The sequence below is a fragment of the Epinephelus lanceolatus genome, chromosome 5, assembly GCF_041903045.1.
Source record: "Epinephelus lanceolatus isolate andai-2023 chromosome 5, ASM4190304v1, whole genome shotgun sequence".
In the NCBI taxonomy this organism is placed as follows: domain Eukaryota; kingdom Metazoa; phylum Chordata; class Actinopteri; order Perciformes; family Serranidae; genus Epinephelus; species Epinephelus lanceolatus.
The window spans coordinates 31,966,897-31,987,967 of NC_135738.1; the positions used below are offsets into that span (position 1 = coordinate 31,966,897).

Below are 21,071 nucleotides of genomic sequence, written 5' to 3' on the forward strand. Positions count from 1 at the left end.
TGGACCCTCAGCCCCCCATCACCATAGCTGGCTCCCATTTCCCCCAGGATAGAGATGAGGGGTCAGCCTGAGTTCTCCTGTAATATGTGCCTGTAATCCACACCAGCGGGCCCTGCATTAGAACCAGATGAGTCTCTGGAAGGCCTTTCTTTCTTCTCCCAGTACTTCTTAAACAGTCTTTTTCGCCCATAGCAAACAGTGTTTAGGTTTCAGCGGAGGCAGCGTTGGGGGGGAACTGTGCGAGGAATCAAACAGTGTCCATGTCCGTACAGAGAGAAGCTTTGTTTGGGGCTCAGGCTCTGGTGCCGGGGCCAGGGGCTGAGGGAAGAACAGGTGTGTGTGAGCCGTGGTACCACACGCATAAACACACACATGTACCCATAGACACATGCCAGGTGGTGGCTCTGCAACTGCGCATAATGTGGATTCTGTGTAGAGAAGTTTGTGGCCTCCACTCAGTGGATTCAGAGTTTGGTTTTATTATCTTTACAGCTGATCATTGGCTTTTTAAATGTGCTACAGTGAGGATTATTGTTTCCTGTTAAAACAGGAAGGTGACAAGGCTTACAGTATAGAGGACTTGTGCTTGGTAATTGGATTCAAACTGCTGCATTCAGAAGATAAAAAAACCCCTCAGATCCTGACCTTTCATCACATCTGACAGGTGTATTATTTTATCTGAGCGATAGTGTTTATTGAAGTTTATTGTGTTACCGTCTCCTAAACCTACAATATATTAAGATCCCTGTATGGGAATTGGATTGTATGTGCTGTCAACAGGGCAGTGCTGTTATATCAGTTTAAGTAGCTCATCCTGAAGTAAACACCGCTAGTAGCCTGTTGTTGTTGCTCCTGGGCTGTAGGTCAACAAGCAGGGCCATAAAATGTTCCTGTTTGTTTTTTCGGGGAGTGACGAGTGGAGGAGAGCGAAGAGATCATCCCTTCATTTCCTCTTGGCAGCGGAGGAGGGGAAAGAAAGGCTGACATTGACCAGAAAATTACCCACCAGTCACCAAAAACCCCAAACCAGGGACTTGGTGACCCTGGTTTGAGGCATTGGGAGTGGTATGTGTGTGTGACAGCACTGTCTGTACTGCATAATGTCATCCGCATACAATATGTCAACAGCAAGAGTGTGTTTGCTTTCTCATTGTGAGGAATGAGGCAAGTCTTACAATTCAATTCAAAGAATGAGCTCATGGGAGATGAGCACTACGGGTGTCTCGGCATCACATGCCGTTTGGGCAGCAAACAAACTTGGGCTGCGGGTGGAGTTCATGGTGAGTTCAAAAGCTTAGAGGAGAACATCAAACCATCTTTGATGATTTCAGATGAGAAGATTGCAGGATAGCTTCTGTTTCTGTTGTGCAGACGGTACCTTTACTGGGTAGAGATTACATACAGGTGGGATTTGCCAACTCCAACCTGCCGGCTCTGTGTTACTCTATATCCTCCACAATAGCGAAAACATCCCCCCGACGTCTTCTTTGATTCTTGTTAAATAAAATATTTTGTGTCTTCGTGCACTTAAGTTTTCCTCTTTTTTGGGTTGATGAGGTGAGATGACATGAGGAGGAATCGTGAGAGCAACATTCTTCTTCTTTCTTCTTTTTTTCTCAATTTTTTTCATCTAGATGAGAGTCATTTTATGCCCATTTGCAGACATTATACACACAAAGCCATAATCACTCGCTTTTGCTTACATCCATTTGGTGGGAATTTCATATCCCTCACACATGGCTGTTTGCAATTTGGATGCCGTAGATAGCGTCACATGTGCTGTAAGAGCCTTGCAAATGACTTATGGATTTTCCACAAGGTTGACTCATGCAAATAAAACACCAGCGTTCAAGGTAAACAAGTGATGTTGTATTTGCAAGAACAGCTCTTGGGGTGCTTAGAGTTTCAACTTTGTTCGCTTCAGTGCTTAGCGAATACAGGCTCATGTAGCTGAGCTCATCTGTCCTTGTCAAAGAGGCCTGTCTGTAGCACTCTTACACTCGGTGCCACTGTACTTGAATAGAGTCTCCCCACTGTTATTTAAATATATTATTACCTTAAGCTCTGTGTGTACTGCTATGGCATCTTTCTGTCCTGTTCTTAATTATTGTGTGGCGTTTCCGTCCTCATTACATCAACATGTGACCTAACCCTGGTCCTACTTTCTTTATCCTCCTCTCCTTTCCTGTTACCCTTCTCCCCTCTTGCCTAAAGCTAATGATGTAACAGGTAAGCCGGCTAGTCAAGCCTACCCTGTGCCAGATAAAGGGATTATTGTCTTGTCCCAGTTGGGCATGTTGGTGCTATTTATCTCATCGGGTAAAGGCCATGAGATGGGTGGAATGCAGCAAGACATTATTTAAGTTTATGTTAAGTTTCCCGAGGCAGTGCAGCTGGCAGGAGCCGGCCTTGTGGTGGCTGCTGGTAGAGGGAGGGAGGTGTAATGTGCAAACAGTGGCAGGGATGTTAGGAGAACACACTCTTTCACCTTACGTGACTGTCTGCCGGACTGTCCAAAGGGCTCGTCATTTAGGTAATGGGATTCTGATGTCTCCAAAGGACTGCAGTGTTTGCCTTTATGTGGAGGTCTGCACAGAGCTGAGTCTACTGTCTGACTCTCAGACACAACAGAGTTTGACGAAATTTGAAACCTGAACCCAAACTAATATTAAATTTTATAAAACTCCTCATCACAGAATGCCTAATAAGGATGGAAATTTAAATGATTTTATCGATACTAATGCCATTATCGATTCTCTTTTTGATTCCTGATCAGTTTTCTGTGTGAAAAAAGGAGGCCATCGCAGGTTTAAGCATCAACGCAACTGTTTATTATCTCTGAGTCTGAACACGGTGTAGAAACAGAGTAGACTTGGGTGTGCAAAAGCTCCACTGTTTAACTGTTAGTCAAAGAAAAAGCCTGCTTCCGTGGCGTTAATGTTCCCATAACAGAGGACATTTACCCTCAGTAACGGACTTGCTGCTTGGTTAGAAAGCGGTGGCACTCGTGTGCAGTGTCAAATACACGACATTCCTGAAATTTAAAAGCATGTTGCGTAGAAAGATGTTTCGGCACGTTGTTTGAAACTTGAAATGATCATTTTATACACGTTTGTCATCTTACTTTGTGAAGTGAAGCCAAGCTTTGGGCCATTTCTTTCACTCCGCCATGACTCCTGCATGTTTAGAGTTACCAGCAGCGTATAGATGCATGACTTTGATGTCATTGTTTTGCATGCCAGCATTGATGAAATGAATTGATAAGCTTAGAGGCATACAATTCCGATTTCAATTTGGAACTGGTCTCAGCTGCATCGCTAACACCTTAGTATACACCTAAGGGATCAGTATACATCAATGGAAGTGGTTGGACAGTCTGAAACCCCCTCCCAACACATATTCCCAATGTCAGGATTCGGGGGGAAACTTAAGCAAACCGACAAACCCACTTCATGCAACAACAGGCCAAGGTGGAGGTGAGAAATTATGCAGAGCTTAAACTTCTCTCCCGAGCTCTCTTTTCATTCTCACTTTTGTGCGTGTGTGTGTGTGTGTGTGTGTGTGTGAATGAGTGCAACACCACGAGTGGCTTCCTGGAGAGACCGCCTAAAAAGTGTGCACCATTATCCCCAGTATTTAAATAATTCATTATTGCGTCAGCCCCTCTCTTTTCACCCCACCTTTGAGTGTGGCCATTCAGAAACAGCTGTAAACAGTTTTCACCTTAATTTCCATAGTTCTCTTTTCTCTTTCCGTGCGCATACAGAGAGGCTCTCTCGCAGCGGCAGTTTTACAGAGGCTTGCCTAATTGCCACGAGACAGAGAGAAAGAGAAAAGGACAGAGCCATTTCCTCTAGTAATTAAACATCTTTATATTAACAAGTCAGACGCCTGAAGCTGTATATTGCACACATGTCAGCACCTGCCAGCTCGTACCTGCACACATCACAGACTTTATGCTTCACACATGCATGAGAGGCCTGTATGATGCATACGATACATCAGTAGTGCCTGAGGAATTAGCCTATTAGACATTGTGGGTGAAGGAAAAATGAGTCAACAGTGTGTTAGAGAGAGGAAAGGGCTTGTTGGTGTCACCAGTGATCTGAAGTGGCCAGTGTCTGTGTAATCTCAGTGCTTATCACTTTGAAGCAAAAGGCCTCTGGCAGAAGAGATCTTAATGCATCCAGATGGAAACTTCACAGAAAGCTCACATTATGGAACTCTCTGCATTTTCTAATATTAGAGCCGGTATCTTTTTATTCATGTTGGCAGTAAAGATGGGGCGCAGCTGATGCTACAGTGGGATCTCTGACACCACCGGGCTTATGTCGAAGCCTTAATGAAATATGTATCTGCCTCCATCAGGGGTGATGCAGTCGCTGCTCGGGCTGAGGCGGCTGAGTGTAAGACGAGCCCCTGCCCCACCTGTCTATCTGTCTCTCTATCTGTTGTTGGCGTTGCACAACCAGACAGACAGGGCAGGCGTTCCAGCACATTTACTCTGCCTCCGTGCGAAACATCAAGGGGTGTTTTAATGAATGAGGTTGCTATTAGTTACTGTTCTGTGAAGCGTGTGTTAAAGTGTGCATGTGTGTGTGTGCCAGGAAGGGAGAGAAAGGTAGGTAAACGCCAGGATCGGGTTGCCGCAGAGGAAAGATGGATTAGAAGAGGACGGAGAGGCAGATTCACGCGATGGCAGCAGGCGCTGTTAATAGTGCAGGTGTTGTTTGTGTGAAGATCCTCGAGAAAGTGTCTTGAACGGGAAGGAGAATGGGGGAGAAGAGGGTAGAGGGATGGAAGCGGGTGTGTGTGTAGAAGGTCGTTGTTTTGCATTCCTCACCAGCACCTGGAACAGCGCTCTTTTCCCCCCAAGCAGTGGCAGATTATTACTAATGCAGATGAGCTTTCATTAGGTTCAGCCTGACTGGGTGGCTGCTGTGGCACGTTGTGACTTTTTTTTTGCTGACTTTTTATTTAGCTTCATATTTCCTCACTTGTGACCACTCAGGGCCCGGGCCATATCCTGTTGTTGTTGACAGTAGACGCTGAAAATCATTGGCCATTATCAGGAAGCAGCACATAAAAGAGAGACCCCTAAAATGATAATTACTGCTCCCTGTATTCACTACTGTGCTTTTTATGACAGTCATAATACCTTAGTATGCATGACAGAATCCTAATAACCTGTTTCTCATTTATAATTTGCCTCTGGGCAGCTCTTCCATGTGTCTCCACAGAGCAGCCGGCAAGCAGGAGACATGTAGCAGCTAAGCTAATTAACTACCGGTAGTCAAGCATATGCATCGGAACATATACAGTAGTCAAGCGCTCACAGTCATTTTGGCAAATAATGAATGAGAATTATTTAACTCTTAAGGAAAAAGTGAACTTGGCCACCTAGCTGATGGATACGCCTATCAATACCCTCTGACAGGCTGCCCCGGGTGTGTGTGTGTGTGTGTGTGTGTGTGTGTGTGTGTGTGTGTGTGGCGCATGTGTGTGTTTGCGCACCCCTGCTAGTGTGGGACTGTGTGTCCCTACGATAAGACAGAGCTTTCTGAGTTTCACCACATCGTTTCATCCTGGCTACTTGTCTTTGTTCTCCCTCGCAGTTCAATTTCCATACATTTCCCAGGATATTAAGCTGACGGAAATTAAGCTGCCTTGATAAAACGCAGCGAGCCGCCCACTTAAGCTCACTGAGGCTGCAATCTGTCTGCTCTATATTGATTGGCTTATTTGAAACATAGGATTTTTTTTTCTCCTCTCACCTAAGCTTTTGGGGTGGTTAGTAAATGTTGGCAGCACACAAGTAGGAGCTTGTCCAACCTTACAGGTGTTTGTAGAGTTGCTGCACACAACACCGCGGGCTAACGGAGGAAAATCGTAAAGTGGAAGGTCATTAAAATGTCCAGGCTCGACTGTAGGGTTACGACCACGGAACAATGGAATTTTCTTCTCACTTAAAGTCTGAAAATCATTAACTGGACAGGTGAAATTTCTCTCAGCGGTAGTCGTATATTAATTTTCCTGCTTGCCACAGATTTGTCTTTCTTTTCTGGAGTCAAGCGCCGGTGGGTTGGCAGGGTGATGGCTGCCATCAGTGGCTGACTGGCACAGGTGCCCCCGGGTCTAAATAAATCATGAGGCCTCCTGCCGATGCCCCCCCTCCCACCATTCCTGTATGCCCGCCATCCCTCCGCAGGGAGCTCCAGAAAGGGGGTAGCCCCCACCACCGCGCTGCCTCGGCTCCTTCCCGCCCTCCTTCCCTTTCTCTTCTTTCCCACCTCCCCTCACCTTCCCTTCACCCCCCTCTCACCTCTTCCATCCACTTGCATGAATATTTAAAAGCTAGCACCAGGATGGAAAATATGCAGCAAGGGCAATGAAGACTTGCTAAAGAAAAAAAAATGTTCATTTTGGGACCCTGGTTTTCCTCGTTTTTTTAAAAAGCGGGTCATGGGAGTATTGCTGAATTTGAGAATGGTCTTATTACAGAGAGAGAGAGTTATGAAGACAAAAAAAACAGAGACTGTCAACAACAGTCAGAGAAAGAGACAGGCAGAGGGCAGGGAGACACTGAGAGAGACTGATCCAAGCTATAGCTGTGCAGCTGGGGAGAGGATTGGGGGGGATTGGGGAGGCCCGGCAGGGACCTGCAATTGGCTCCATGCTGGCTGTGTGTGTATGTGCGCGAGTGTGTGTGTCTGTTCGGACTGACTGCCACTTTGACAGAGAATGCCTGGTGTGCAGAGGCCCATGCAGGCTCCCATGAAGTTTTCAACAGAACAAAACAGATGCATTTGTTTTCTCAATTGGAGGAATTTGCTAATGTGCATATACGAGGGTAAATAGTTTGGCTAATTTGCGGCAGGCAAGTGGGCAGAGCTCTCCGTCGCTTAGCCAGCCAGCTGGGGCCCCTGTATAGAGAGAAAAAGAGGCTTTGATGACCCCCTCCCCCCCCTCTTCACATCTCTCTGTCTCTCTCCTTTCATTTAGTATCATCCCTGGCTCAACACAATAACTTGATTTTCCTCTAACTGCCATTTTAACGATTTTATGCGCTTGCTTTTATGTCCCGCCTCTCCCTCCCCTTTTTCTTTTTTTTTTTTCGAAACGTGTTCATCGTGTTTGATGGAAGATGTTCGACAACCCAGTTAAACATAGCTCATATTCATGGTGACAGTTGTCGCTCTATAAAAATGTTGCTATTTTTCATTGCAGATGGCAGAATTAAATGGGGCTCTGTTCTTACCACACAGGCTATTTTCAGCAGCACTCATAAAGTCATAAAGCGACATCGCCATGTGACTTTTAGATTCCAATTATTAACGCCTCGCTTTGTTCACATTCATAGTAGTCAATTTCAGAAAGGATCAGGGGTGTTTTGCAAAAGACATTTCGCTTTAGTTAAGAGGGAATTTTTATATCCATGAAAAGAAAAAGGTATGAAATGAATCTGAGGCAACAACACAACAGTATCTCAGGTTTAAAGACACGCAGCACAGTCCTGATTTAGAGGAAGTTTATGAACTGAACGGGTCAACAAAAGGGTGAAAGGGTAAGGGAAGTTTATGACATGACATTTATCAACACAAAGGATCAGATGTAGTTTTCTGTTACCATTGCGCAGTAGTCTGAATCTTTCATAGCAATCTTGTTCCTAAGAAAAGGCTGTTTCCACAGAGTGTATGTCAGCACCGTCATTCTTTTATTGACCTTGTGTCTCAGTGAACTCCTCACATATGGACGTCTCCGGGGTTTTTTCTTCTGAGGATGAGCTGGAGGAGCTTTTCACAGAAATTGCTTTTTTGGAATATAAAGGCTACTCAAGATTCTGTTCAAGCAGCATGCTAGTCATAAAACAGGTCTGAAGCAAATCCTATTTCACCCAAGCTTGATAAATAATTTAAAATGACTAATAGCGCCTTGTGACAGAGAATGTATCGCTATGGTGTATCAGATTGCGGCGGTTTGGGCCTGAGGCATAATTTGTTTGGAAAAATAATTACTCCTGTATTGGATCCTGGTTAAATATTAAAAGGGTTAGCATTAGGAATGGGGCGGCATCCAAGGGTGTTTGAGTCTTCTACTTCTGTGCAAACTCCTTGCTTTAGACACCAGTGCTGCAGACAGGCTGGAAAAAAACTGTTATAGTTTATTGCCATATTCAAACCGCTGCATTGCTAAATTTGACAAAAAAAGAGCAATGCAAACTAATGAACTTCTCCTGTGTGCTTTGCCAACGAGCTTTGAAGACTAATCCCAGTATTTTATGAGCGAGGAGCGTCGGATTGTCTGTTGAGTTCAGCTGGTTATTGAGTGCACAAGCTGGGAGGCACCAAAGAGCATTAAGACGCTATATATCAGCCCACAGAGGAAACCAAAAGAACATGTTCCAGTCAGATTGTAGATAGCAGAAAACGCAGAAATGCTAGAATAAAAAAAGAAGAAGAAGTAAAAACAAAAGAACAATAGGCAAATCAGTCACTCTAAATGTGAACAGTAGCTGCTCAACCGTACCAGGCAATTTGGCGTGTGTGTGTGTGTGTGAGTGTGTGTGTGTGTGACTGGCTGATTAAACACAGAGGTTATGTCCTGTCCTGCTACACACAACCTGTTCAATGTTCACATCCTCAAACCACCGAATGGCCCCGCAGGATCGACTCATTTACAGGATATAGGAAGCGTTTTGTGCATATACACACACATATACAGTAAACTAGGGCTGTAGCGGATAGTTTGAAGCTTCAAGCTTTATTCATAACATTGACATTCGAATTCCGAATCAACATTTGCAGCTTTTTTTGCATGTCTGTTGCAGGTAAAGATTAGGTTAAATTAGTACTATTAATATTATAGTATTTGTATAATTAGATTCCAGACTTGTGTGATCCAAATATTTCCAATAACTCCAGAGTGTTATAAAGTCTAGAAGTCAGACGTGATCATCTCCAATATTCCAAACATTGCTATCTCACAAATTATTCTGCTTTAATTTGCGGACAAAGAACTTTCTGCTCCTGCTTGCTGCACACAAAGGGAGGCATGCACCTGTATTAACAGTGCAGTCTAGCAGCAGTCTAACAGCACCATAAATTACTTTTATTCATTAAAGAAAGTTGATGAATAATAATAAGACTAACTCATTTAATGTGACGAATCACTTCATTCAAATGAAGGATTTTTCTCAAGGATAAAGAAATATTTGTAAGGTGATAACATCTTAAAATATGATGATAGACATTCAAAGCTTCATTCAAAAACCTCATTAGCCTTACAGTAAACACATGCAATGCTGCAACTCACATTGCCCCTTTAAACACAGCAGGGACATCAGGGGAGGCAGCAACGCCACACCGCACAGTCTTTCATTACAGCCAGAATCTATATATCATCAAACAGATGGCTTCTCTTTAAACAAGGACAGTGCCGTTGTCTAAAGGTGAAGAAGTCTTTGCACATCAGCCAACTTAAAGCTTCAACCGACAGGACGAAACTGAGGTAGGGTCTGGAAAGATGAGATCTTGCTGCACCTTATTAAAAGCTCTCACTATTACTGCAGGTCTCATCTTTCCATCTCCTGCTACAGTGTTGTCCTTGTACCCTGCAAAAGGGAATTACATGCATTTCCCCCCCTCTGTGGTTCTATTTATGCTGCCATTTACATATACACACTGGCTTCAAGCAGACTCCGTTTGCCATCAATGTACGTACCATCCTTGAGTTTCACAGGTCATTCACCAGCACTTCACTTCTCACATTAATCAACAGCAACAAATGCTGACATTAAAATGCATACAGAATGTTTCCTGTACTGTATGTATTCCACTGAAGGCTCGAACACCTCAAGCAAAGATCAAGGCTCAGTACACTCAGTAGACATATTACACAAATCCATTAACACGCAACCCTGGATTTTTCACAGGCTGCTTTCAGCACGCAAATAAACAACAGCATAATGCTGTCATTTAAGCAGGAGACGCATTTAACATCAATGACTTGAATAAAACGTCCTTGTGTCTTTTTAAAAAGTGCACACAAATCTTTTCTGCCTGTTTTCTGCACTGTGTGTATTTGTGGAAATGAATGAAGAACATTAATGCGCATCATTTCACATGAGTTCAAAAAAGGAGTCTCTCTGTTGCGGCCGTCGCCATAGCAACCAAGGCTCTTGTTCCAAAATTGGTCCGTGTGCCTCTGAAGGTGCAACACCTGAATTAGACCGGGGCTGTTTTGATCTGCCTGCCTGCCCCAACCAACAGCTGTGTACTTTAGGGACAGGGAGGGCCCTTGAGCCACACTCTCATCTCGCTGCTATTGTTTGCCCAGGTGGGCCAGGACGCCCCGTCTTTCTCCCTCCCCCCACTCACTCACTCTCTCTCCGCTCTGCCCAGCTCTCCTTCTCCTCCCTTTCACTATCTCATTCCCTCTCGCTCTCTCGCTCTCGATCTCTTCCTCTTTCTCCCTCGCTTCTCTCCGTCTTTGTTCCACAGGGACCTGTGGTCCAACTGAAGCTCTCGGTTACACAAAGAAACCAAATTGGCTTTCATCTGCAGCCTGTTACCAGCTGTGTGCATTGTGCGTCTGTGCTCCCTCTCAGCGCAGAAAAAAAAGTATAGATTTTACTCATGACAATGTTATTATTATTGGCTTTGAGTCATGGCTCACCTTGCAGAAACACTTTCTTCTCTTGCAGCTCCGCAGTAAATTTTTTAATTTCTTAAAAAAGTCTTTGGCATGACTTTGCTGCTACTGAATGTGCTCGCATCTTTTCCAGTTTTGAAGCAGGTTTTAAATGCAAAAATAAGGTGATGCAGAGAAGCTCATTCTCTGCTTCCATCCTGGGTCAATATGTGTGCCAAGCTCTTGACAAGTAGGTGCTGGAGGAGCACAGAAACCCGAAAGGTCCACACCAACCCTGTTGCTCACAGTGTCACCATGGTGACAATGAGGCTTCAAGTCAGACACAAAGATGTGGTTTTTGAGGTGTGCTCCCCATTCTCATTGAGTGTGTGTCTGAGAGAGGGAGGAAGAGGGAGAGATGGCCCATTTAGCATACCCAGACTTTCTGGCCTCGTACTCAGCACTGCTCAGGGCACCGAGAAGAACAGCTGAGAAAACAGCAGGGAACTTTCATTAGTGATCCCTGCCCCTTCTCCCCTTTTCCCCTCTTTGCTTCTTTTTTAACATCTTCTGTCATCTTAACCTCCCACCCTCCCTTCTCCCCGATGTCCTCCTGTCTCTCTCCATCCCTCCCTCCCTCCATTTCCTTTATCCTGACCTCTGTCCCTCACGCAAATCTGCCTGGCATTTCAATCATCACATCCAGCGGACATATAGGATCACAAAGCGTCATCCTTCTCAGCTGGCCATAAGGGCTCAGAGCTCAAATGTATAGGTGACAGTGTTGTATTTCTTCTTACGGTTGTTCGGCGTCTGAGCAGGAGCTTTGCATTTTTCACATCCTCGGCTAGTGAGGTGAAAATAAAGAAATGTCGAGCTGATATCTTTTCATCTACACGTACTGAATATGTGCATGTTGAGGTGAGGTGCATGATGAGGCACAGAGGAGTTGTGGTAAAAGTGTAAATATGGGTTCTGTTCCTTCCTTTAAGCACAGTAAACAGGTGGTTAGAGGAAAAGGAGGTCAGGTACTTTATTGTGCCTTCCTCAGTGCGGGTGTGTGTGCTAACAGGTGTCCCGCAGTCGAATATCTGTACCCACAAGCATCACAGACACCCTTGCTGTGCCTGAGTTAACTCTTCTGCTCTCAGATCAGTCAAAGGCAGACGTTACCGCAGGAGGAAAGAGTTTAACAGACTCCTTGAACTCGTGTGCACGTCTGTGTGCTCGGGTCTCTCTTCTCTTTGAATCGTCAGTGCACACTGCAGCTCGAATCAATCATTACTACAGCACCTGTCCTGCAGAAATGCCAGCGTCAGTTAAAAAGGCACCCTGTTTGTGTGTTTGTTTGTTTGTTTGTCCGTCTGTCTGTTTTGTTTGCCATTTCTTCGCGGGAGTAGGGGGTGGGGGGGGGGGAAGGGGAATGGATGACTAAGTGCAGTGAATCATAAACGAGTCGAGGAGAGAGTTGGTGCATTGGAGAGGCTCAGTGTGATAGCACCAGCTACCTGTCACATTTCTGTCTCCTCTTTGTTTTTCAGCCTTAAATAAAGCCTCTCTTTCTCAAGCTCCGCAGAGTCTTGATTTATGAAAAGGAGCCATTTCGTTTGTGGGGCTAATTGCACAAAGCTGGCTGCTGAAGCATCTGAGGACAAGTCATAACAGCCCTGTTAGATATACTGCAGACAGCTGACACAGGGCAGAGCCTGAACCAGAGCAAATCATCGGTCACGAATGCTGAGCCTGCTTACAACAGATGATGACCCTCAGTTTGCTCTCACCACATGATCCCTGTGTTTGAAAAGTTTATTTTGCAGTAACTTTGTGCTGTAGCAGAACTATACAGACGAATATATATAGATTTATAGATAAATTCTGCCTGAAACACAATACAGCAACTGTGCTCTCTGAAACACCCTCCAAGTAAGTACAGCAGCATGCTCCGACACACCTCCCGCCTCCTTTCCCGTTGTTAAGCCGGGAGTGAGGAGCGCTATTTGCATTACAAGGTTCCTGTGGAGCAGAATAAAACACAGACAGAGCTGTGAGCAAAACGAACACTCTCAGGGTGGCCCTGCGCTAATTGCAACTGGGGTGCATTTACTGATTATAGTTAAGTGGTCCAAAATGGTCCCCTGCTCTCTGTTACATTGACCCGCTCCCTCCCCTGGTGGATGTGGTCAATAGCGGGCCTGTTGAGATGCCTTTCCACTGAGGCAAGAAAACAGGGTCCAATCATGCCTGTCTCCTCGCCTTGTCTCGAAGCGCGCAGGAAAGGACGGTCAGAGGGAGGGAGCGCTGATTTTCAAATTTACAACAAGGTGAACAATGGAGCGGGGACAGCAGGCTGCTATTTTGTCCTAATTGACAAGCCTCGTGAAATAAATGTTGAATTAAGAATACATATAGCAAATTGGGTCCCGCAGAGGCTTAACAATGACTGAAAAAAGATTCAACCCATTTTTATTCTTGAGACTACATAAATTTTTTTGTGCATGTGCAGCTCATGACTATTCATGTTGCCTGCAAAAACATGCAAGTGTGGTCAAATGGAAATTAATGGAATGCAAAGTGGAATGTAAATGTAGTTGCAGGGGAGGGGAGGCGGCGGCGGGGTAGGAATTAAATCCTCGGTAAAGATCCTGGAAGGTTGCATGCATAGACGGGACCAGGTCAGTTGTTTTGTATTCCCTCTCTTCCCTGTTGCCTTCGCCGTAACAGGAGGCCCCGCAGTGGGAGAGCAGGCCGGGGGTGATATAACAGCCACTGGATCACACAGGCTTTGATCTCCCCACTGGGTTCCAGAGTGTCTATGGGATAGACTTTAGGCCTACTGATGAGGAGGTGGAGATCTCACACCCCCTCTAGTGCCGGCTCGCTTGCAGGTCTCTCTCTTTTTTTTTCACCACACAGAGCATACTGTATCTTCAGCCTGGGTGATATTTTATTTCTTAGTAGCACTGGTGGATTTGTTTGCAATTTACTTCATCCACATAAATATAGAGTAATCTAAAAGTTCACTCAGTCTGCGTTTCTTGATTCTTTGTCTTGATAGCTTTCCCGAGCACAAAGAGAAACTGGTTAAGCTAAATAGGCCATCTCTTTCTCCGTCTCTCTTAAGGAGTTATTTCCCTCTAAATGTTTTTCTCAGAGGGGGTTTTAGTCTCACAGCAGGTCTGGTGTTTTACATAACCCCGACACAGTGATGTAATTCCTTCTCCCCCTGAATGCTGGTGTCAGAAACATAGGGCTGTGTCCCTCTAGCCGTTCAGACTGCCCTCGTGTCATAATCTCTCTCATGCCTGGCCTGATCCCCGTCCAATTTATGTAATTAACTGATGTCACTGCTCTGGATTGCTTGCAAACACAGTATCACTGCAGCCCTGATTTCCCTAAAAGTAACAAATCCTTGTGGACCTGTGGTCTATTAAGGCTGTTATTCACATAGCTTACAGTTATATGAGGGGGGATATTAAAAGGCAGAAAATAACAAGCCCCATTACATAAACATGGAGACGTAATTGGGGTAGAAAAAAGTTTCTTTTATTATAAGAACTAGCGAAATTACTACATGCCAATTAGAGGGTGTGTGTTTTATGAGTTTGGCTTGCTGACGTAGAGGGATTTGTGTGTGCGTGTGAGTGCATGCGTGTGTGGAGTGAGAAAGAGGTTAGCATTGTGTGACTAATACAACACACAACCTGTGCTTTTTTTTGTGAGCGCAAATACTAACATAAGAGCACATAACAGCCAGGCTCTGCTTTGCAAAAAAAAAAAAAAACTCCTATGATCGCTGGGTGGGACTCCTTTTGTTTGTGTACATGGCTGGCTGTTTGCACTCCTGTATGCACATCTGTGTGTACAAGCACAAACAAACATCCAACTGTGCTGGATGATTAGATTTCCAGGGCACGGTCAGTGGCTCGTGTGAGCTCTTGCATCCATACAGTGTGAGGGAACGGCAGACGTTCTGGCAGGCAAGCAGACCTGACCCACAAACAGTCAGACAGACATATAGACAGATAGCTAAAGCCTGATAGACCAGCAGGAGAACAGAGAGACAGGCTGGCAATCTAGCGCATCGGTAAGAAATAGACAAACAGACCTACAGACAGATAGAGGGCAGGGTCTGGCTGCAGGGAGAGACAGGCCCTTTGAATGAACATTTAGGTTAGACAGACTGGGTGAATGTGTCAGACTTTGCGGCCGCCCTCAGACACAGATCAAACATAGAACCAGCCAACCAGGACACATCACATTGCTCAAGGCCCAGTGTCGGCCCTTGTCACTGGGGCAGGGACTGTGCCTCCCTCCCCAGGAGGGAAGGAGATCCAAGGACGTCTCCTGAAGTTTCCATGGTTGCATATCTCAGCGAGATCCAGCCTTGTTTGTTTCGCCTGCAACATGCTCCGCTGCACCGACCCACATTAATGAAGCGCTCGCAGACTTAACCCTTGGGTGGCCAGCTAGACGGCCAAACTAGCACACATTTGCACGGCACAGACGTGCCATTTGTTCTGTGTTCTCATTTCGTCGCTGACATTTAGGCTAACATGTGATGGGAAATGAGCTCGGTTTGTGTTTTCCTGTGTCCCATGCACCATGCCTGATGATAATGAGAGGGAAAAAGGCCAGAGGAGAGGGGTGGGGTCAATATGCTAATAGTGGGTGTACATTTTGATGCCTCACTAGCAGCATGGAGTGGTTTGGAGAGACGGGCTATCATTCTCCACCTCCTTTCCCCTCATTATCCCCCCGCGTCTCTCTCCATCTCTGTCCTCCCCCATCCCCTGCTTTCTGCTCTCATCTCTCTCCATGCCCTTCACCATCTTCTCTCCTCCATTCCTCGCCCCCCTCCTGCTCCATCTCCCTCCTGGTACTCCTCCCCTCCTTCCCTCCACCTCCCCCCCAAACGCCTCTCTCCCAGAATATGAGATACATTTGTTTTCCTCCGCCAGGCTACGAGAGTGGGACGCGTGGCGTGCAAAGTGCTGATGTGTTGGTTTCTGGGTAATTATAACATCCCTTGGTCTCCAAGAAAACTCTAAACTAATGTTTAATTTGCCTCTCCGCTCAAAGGAAGCCCTCCTTTGTTATTGCCGTGGCAATTAGCTGGAGCCAAGGCCCAGGCATTTCCTGTGATTGTTGTGATTTGCATAGAGAGCGAATCAGAGAGAGTATCAAGACCCTATACCCCTCTTCTCTCGCTGCCATTACAGCCACCCACTCCTCCTTTCCTACCTCTTCCACTTCCTCCCCTCCCTCTATCCCCCCTCGCTACACTGAATCTCCATCAGTGGCCTAGCAACCGAAACTTCAACCCCTGTGTCTGATACCTCTGTACGCTGTAGCTGATTGACAGGGGAGGAATTGACTAACTGGAGGGCACAACATAGTGATTTGTTTTTTTCAAGTGTCAGGGTCATGTGTGTCTTTCCTGCGCCATCCCTAATGGTCATCCTCTAGTTTCTCATTAACTGCCTGTCCGTAACCTAGCTGGTGGCATTCCACTGAGGATAGTGTTAATAGATGCTGTTAATTGAAGGTATAAACATACCGCACGTAGATAAAGATGTCACGCCAGCTATGTGCATACCGGACACACACATGCACGCAGTGTTTTGAATGTGGCGCAGCAGCGTGGAGGCCCATGTGTAGTTAATGAGATTATCAGTCAAAAAGTAAACAGCTAGAGGTTGGTGAACGTGCTGTTTTTCTTGGTCCTGAGGGGGAAACCATTAACTAGCGTTGCAGCATCGCGGCGGCTATTGTGTTCTCTGCTCTGGCCAGATAAGAAATAGATTCCCACTGACTGTTTAATCTCAGGGTGAATGCGGCTGCCATGCTTTATGACAGCATTGTCACTGTTGGCATGCATTATTTTATTAGCAGTCGTGTCATATTTGTTCTCACTGAGTACCTTTTGGATTTCTGCATTTAAATGTGTCGAACCTAACCTTAATGAACTCCACCTTAGCAGCTTTGCTAAGCTTTAGTTTCATTAGAATACCTGAATGAATTTGCATCGCCTTATCAGCGCCTGCCTCTGCGTCTACGCTTACTATAATAGTACCACTGTGCGATATGATATCCACATTTGCTCTGCTGCTTCTTTCTTACGCTCCCATCAGATTATTAGAACTGGTATTTTCCCATTTGTGGGTTTTAGTGCTGAGAGCTGTGGCTTCAGGGAGCCTGTTTAGTAGAGAGAGAGAGAGAGAGAGAGAGAGAGAGAGAGAGAGAGATAGAAAGCAAATGAGAGAAAGAGGGGCAGGCAGCGAGCTAATGGCGAGATAGAGGGTAAGCTGTAGGGGCTGTTAAACCTGAGGAGTGGCTAATCCAGGAGACAGCACTCTGTGCTCATCTGCTCCGGACTGGTGTGGCATGGTCGGCGAGTGGCACATCCAGGGCCCCAGCAGTCAGACATAGCCTCCTGATCTATATTTCAAAGCCGAGAGTAGAGAGGAATTCAGTAATGAGCTCCCATCTTCCTTTTGGTAGAGGAAGACTCTCTTTGTGGAACTAATTGAAAGTGGCATGTGGAGCGCCAGGGAGCTCTTTGGGGGCTGTGCCGCGTTTCAAGGGATGTGGAGAGATAAGCCCTGCACGCCGCCGTGGCTTTTGTGTCACAGGTCTGAAATAAACAGGTCTCTTAGAGGAGAGTGATGCACTTTACGGCTGCAATTGTGGGTGGCGTTGTGTTTTTTTTTCTGTGTGTGTGTGTGTGATTGTGAGCGTTTTTGTCTACAACAACCTGTGTCCATTGCTGAAATTACACCCACACACGCATTCCGCATCTCTCCTTCTCTTCCTCCCCTTAATAAATCTAGTTTTCTGTGTCAGCTCATCAGAGATGCGGTGTGTGTGTGCGCGCATTTGTGCAGACACGTGTGTGTTATTTGGGCTCTCTGAGCGCAGTGGAGGAGCGGCTCTGATGGGAGATGGGCTTTCTCTATTACAGATATGGAAATGGCCCGAGACATATGCAGTTAGACTGATATACTGCGTGGCATTTACTGAAATGATGAAACAGAGCCCGGCCTTAACTATTCACAGACACACACGCATCCACTAACACTAATACACACCCACATGTGCACTCACATTCAGAGGCATGTAAATGTACTGCTGATTTGGGGTATTTTGCTGTGATTGTCAGGTGTGTGGATTCAGCTTTTCTGTCCAATTTTTGGATTTCTGGAGCCGGTGAGAACCTCATGGACAGGAAGGACACATGCCGCTGAGGCTTCTTCATGAGTTTTTTTCTCTAAAATGCAGCTTTGCACATTCCTTGTGGTCAAAGCTGTGGGAAATGTGCCTTTTCGCCCTGTGCATCTGGATCTGAGAGTTGCTGTGGGAATGTTTTGGAATATCAAAGTATATTCTGATGCCGATATTCAATCAGGCCCAACTTATATATATATCACTTAACTCTTTCTCATCTTTTATTGATAGTTTGGTAAGTGCTAGCACACACCAGAGTTGGGATCATTGATTTGCAAGTCACAAGTCAAGTCCTTAGTCCTAAACTTTGAGTTTTGAGTCCTGAACAATTCATAATGCCCTCATCAGCGGATGTAATATCATTTTAACGACAGTGAAATAATATATTAAACGGATGATCATGAATGCTTTATAAAAGTTCGTTGGAAGTTGTTGAGTCCCTGTAAGTTTTCAACTTGCATGTTTTGCATAATTTGTTTTTGTTGACCACTGAGTCGTTTTCTTTTAAACCAAACTGTGATAGCAAAGTATCTTTGGTATCATTTCCTCAACCGGTGTTTAGTAATGTAAAGTTAGTTCTTCATGTTTCTCTCTTGCAACTTGACTGGATGCTGTTGGGTTGGTTTTAACAAAGTGGATCTGAAGATATCAGGTTCAAGTCCAGGTCAAGTTGCACATCTTTTTTGTCAAGTATTAAGTCATTGAATTTGTGACTCCAGTCTGACTCAAGTCCACGTCATGTGACTCAAGTCCACACCTCTGGCACACACGGTCTTAATGTCACTGCTGAGCAGGTACAAAAAAAAGAAAAAGAACTTGTTGAGAGAAGTGTTGATTCTCAGCATGTTCCTGTTTCTGCGGGCCCTCGCAACTTGTGTCATACCTTTATTTATTGCATTATGAGGTCAGTTTCACATATCGACTGCTTTTGCTGTTTGCTGGCAACGAGATAGCCTCGCAGTCGCAGATGAAGTTATTTGATTATGTAGTCTGTTTGCTGATATGCCTTTTTACCCCCGTCAACATGGCAGACCTTAAAAGAAACCGCTGCTGCGAGAGAATGAAACGATATTCAATAGCAGCCGAATCTGAAAGATCTCATTAACACTCTGGCAGCTCTCTGTCATCTTTATCCACTGTTGGTGTGGCCTCAGCCACTTCTGTCTAACCTCATCATGTAAACTGTGAATGAGCCTATGGGAGCGAGAGCGAGACGATTTCTCCTCCAGAACAATTTGAAACATGGATGCCAGGGTGAAAGAAAGATGATGTTCTGTTGTAGGATGTGTGTGAGATGGAGAGCAGAACGGGGGGGGGTGGGGGGGGGGTGGGGGGGGTTATGGTGAAAGTCGAGCGCAGGGAGGCAGGGAACAGCCCAGCTCGGTGCCCAGCTGTGAAGCTGCCCCTGGGGCTTTGGGAGGCTGTGGAATGTGGCTGATGTGAGTCTGGGTTTGGGCTGGAGATAGCGAGGGCCTGGGGCATGCAGCTGTGAGCATTGATGTCTGGGAGAAGGGTGTGTGCACATCCATACCTGTGTGATAAAAGAAGGAGAGGAGAGACAATGTGTGGATGCATTTATGTGTTGCTGGCCTCTGTGTGTTTACCAGCTCATGGGCACGTTTGTATACATGCAGCGTTGTTCAGAACCCTCCATTGGCCACAGCTGAGGCCCCGTCTCAGGGAAGGGAATGACATTCGGACTCATTTCCTGTTTGAGGGTTCAGGGCACGCTCTTTCGCCTCGCTCACCAGAGACGCCTGGAATGTGAGACAGAACCAGATTACAACAAGCTACCTCCCTCAAGGATTGGTCGGTTTGCCAGTCAGCTGAGAGCAGCTTTGTTCAGAGCGAGCCTGTCAGGCGGAGATGACAGCTCGCTTTTGTTCTGGAGATTTCCTGTCCTGTCCTGGGCAAAGGGTCGGTTAAAGTGCATTGAGGAGCCGTAGCACCACTCCCTTACCCCCCCCCCCTCACTCCCTCCTCTTTCTTTCCCGCCACTTGAATCCCCACTGGTCATATTTCCCACCCACCGACCAATTATAGTGCCCTATGTGTCGGGAAGAAGTGATCTGATTGGCTGTGTCGGGGGTGTCTGGGAGGTCAGAGCTGTGTTCATTTCACACTGTGTCCTTTTGGACTCCCTCCAGCAGCACCCTCAGAGCGCTCGCACAGACAGCAGAGGAAGAAAAGTAGAGAGAGGGGAAGAAAAGGAGGAAAGAGGGGAGACAAATAGAGGAGAAAGAGAGAATTCCTCTGTACACTGCCTTCAGTGCGATATGATTTCTTGCCTGAGAAATCGTAAATGTGTCATGTTTAGAACTGGTTTAAAATTCACATTGACTGCAGCAGGCACCTCCAGTGCTGCTGCTCCAACAGTCTGTGCTCGCACTGTAAAACTGTCTGTTGCCTCCGACTCGACAACAAAAAGAAATGTTCTGAGCCAGAATGCCTTTGTTGTGTGTGTTTTCACTGAGAGGGGACGGTCTTCCCTCTGGGCAAGGTATAAGCTAAGACAGGAAAACACCTGGTTAAGGAAGGCAACCATCAGTTACAAAACTGTCACAGGACATAGATATCTGCGTGGAATGTTTTTTTATCACATGCAAACCATGATGAAAGCATATTTGTCATCCGCTCCCTGGTATGTAGTAAAATATTCCTGCGTCCATGAAAGAGCTGAACAATCTTGTCTGTCATTAGTCTCCCATGAGCAACAGTTTCCAGTCTCAGGTGGTGCTATGACTTCTTTTTACACTTTAGCATTTAGCTTGTAAACATGACTTTTCCTCATGCCTGTATCTTCGTTTATAGATTTTTAACTTGAGGGCGTAAAAGAAACCAGAGGCTATCACGTGAAAGGGCACGTTCATTATGTCTCACGTGCAGTGTTTCTATTCATGTTTAATGGAAGTTAATAATCAGGTATCTTTATTATTAACAAGCCAAAGTTCATCTGACAACAAAAGCAATTTAAACACGTCCCCTTGGGAAACTGTGATGGGTATGTTTAACTATTTGATGGCATTTTATAAACTAAAATATAAGGTAATTAAAAAAAAACAAAAAACAACAACAACAATTAATTTAATGAAAATTACTAATGGAAAGAGTTAATTTTAGCTCTAATTCTTAGCATGCAGCAAAGACCCTGATTTGCATCGTCTTGGATAATAAAGGGGACCTATTATGCTCATTTTCAGGTTCATACTTGTATTTTG

General features: G+C 45.5%; 1 protein-coding gene across 2 annotated transcripts in view; it reads left to right on the plus strand.

Annotated features, from left to right (window-relative positions):
• Positions 1-21,071, plus strand: part of hipk2 (homeodomain interacting protein kinase 2) — a 77,108-nt gene that overhangs the window by 20,413 nt on the left and 35,624 nt on the right. The gene's annotated exons all lie outside the window — the stretch shown is intronic.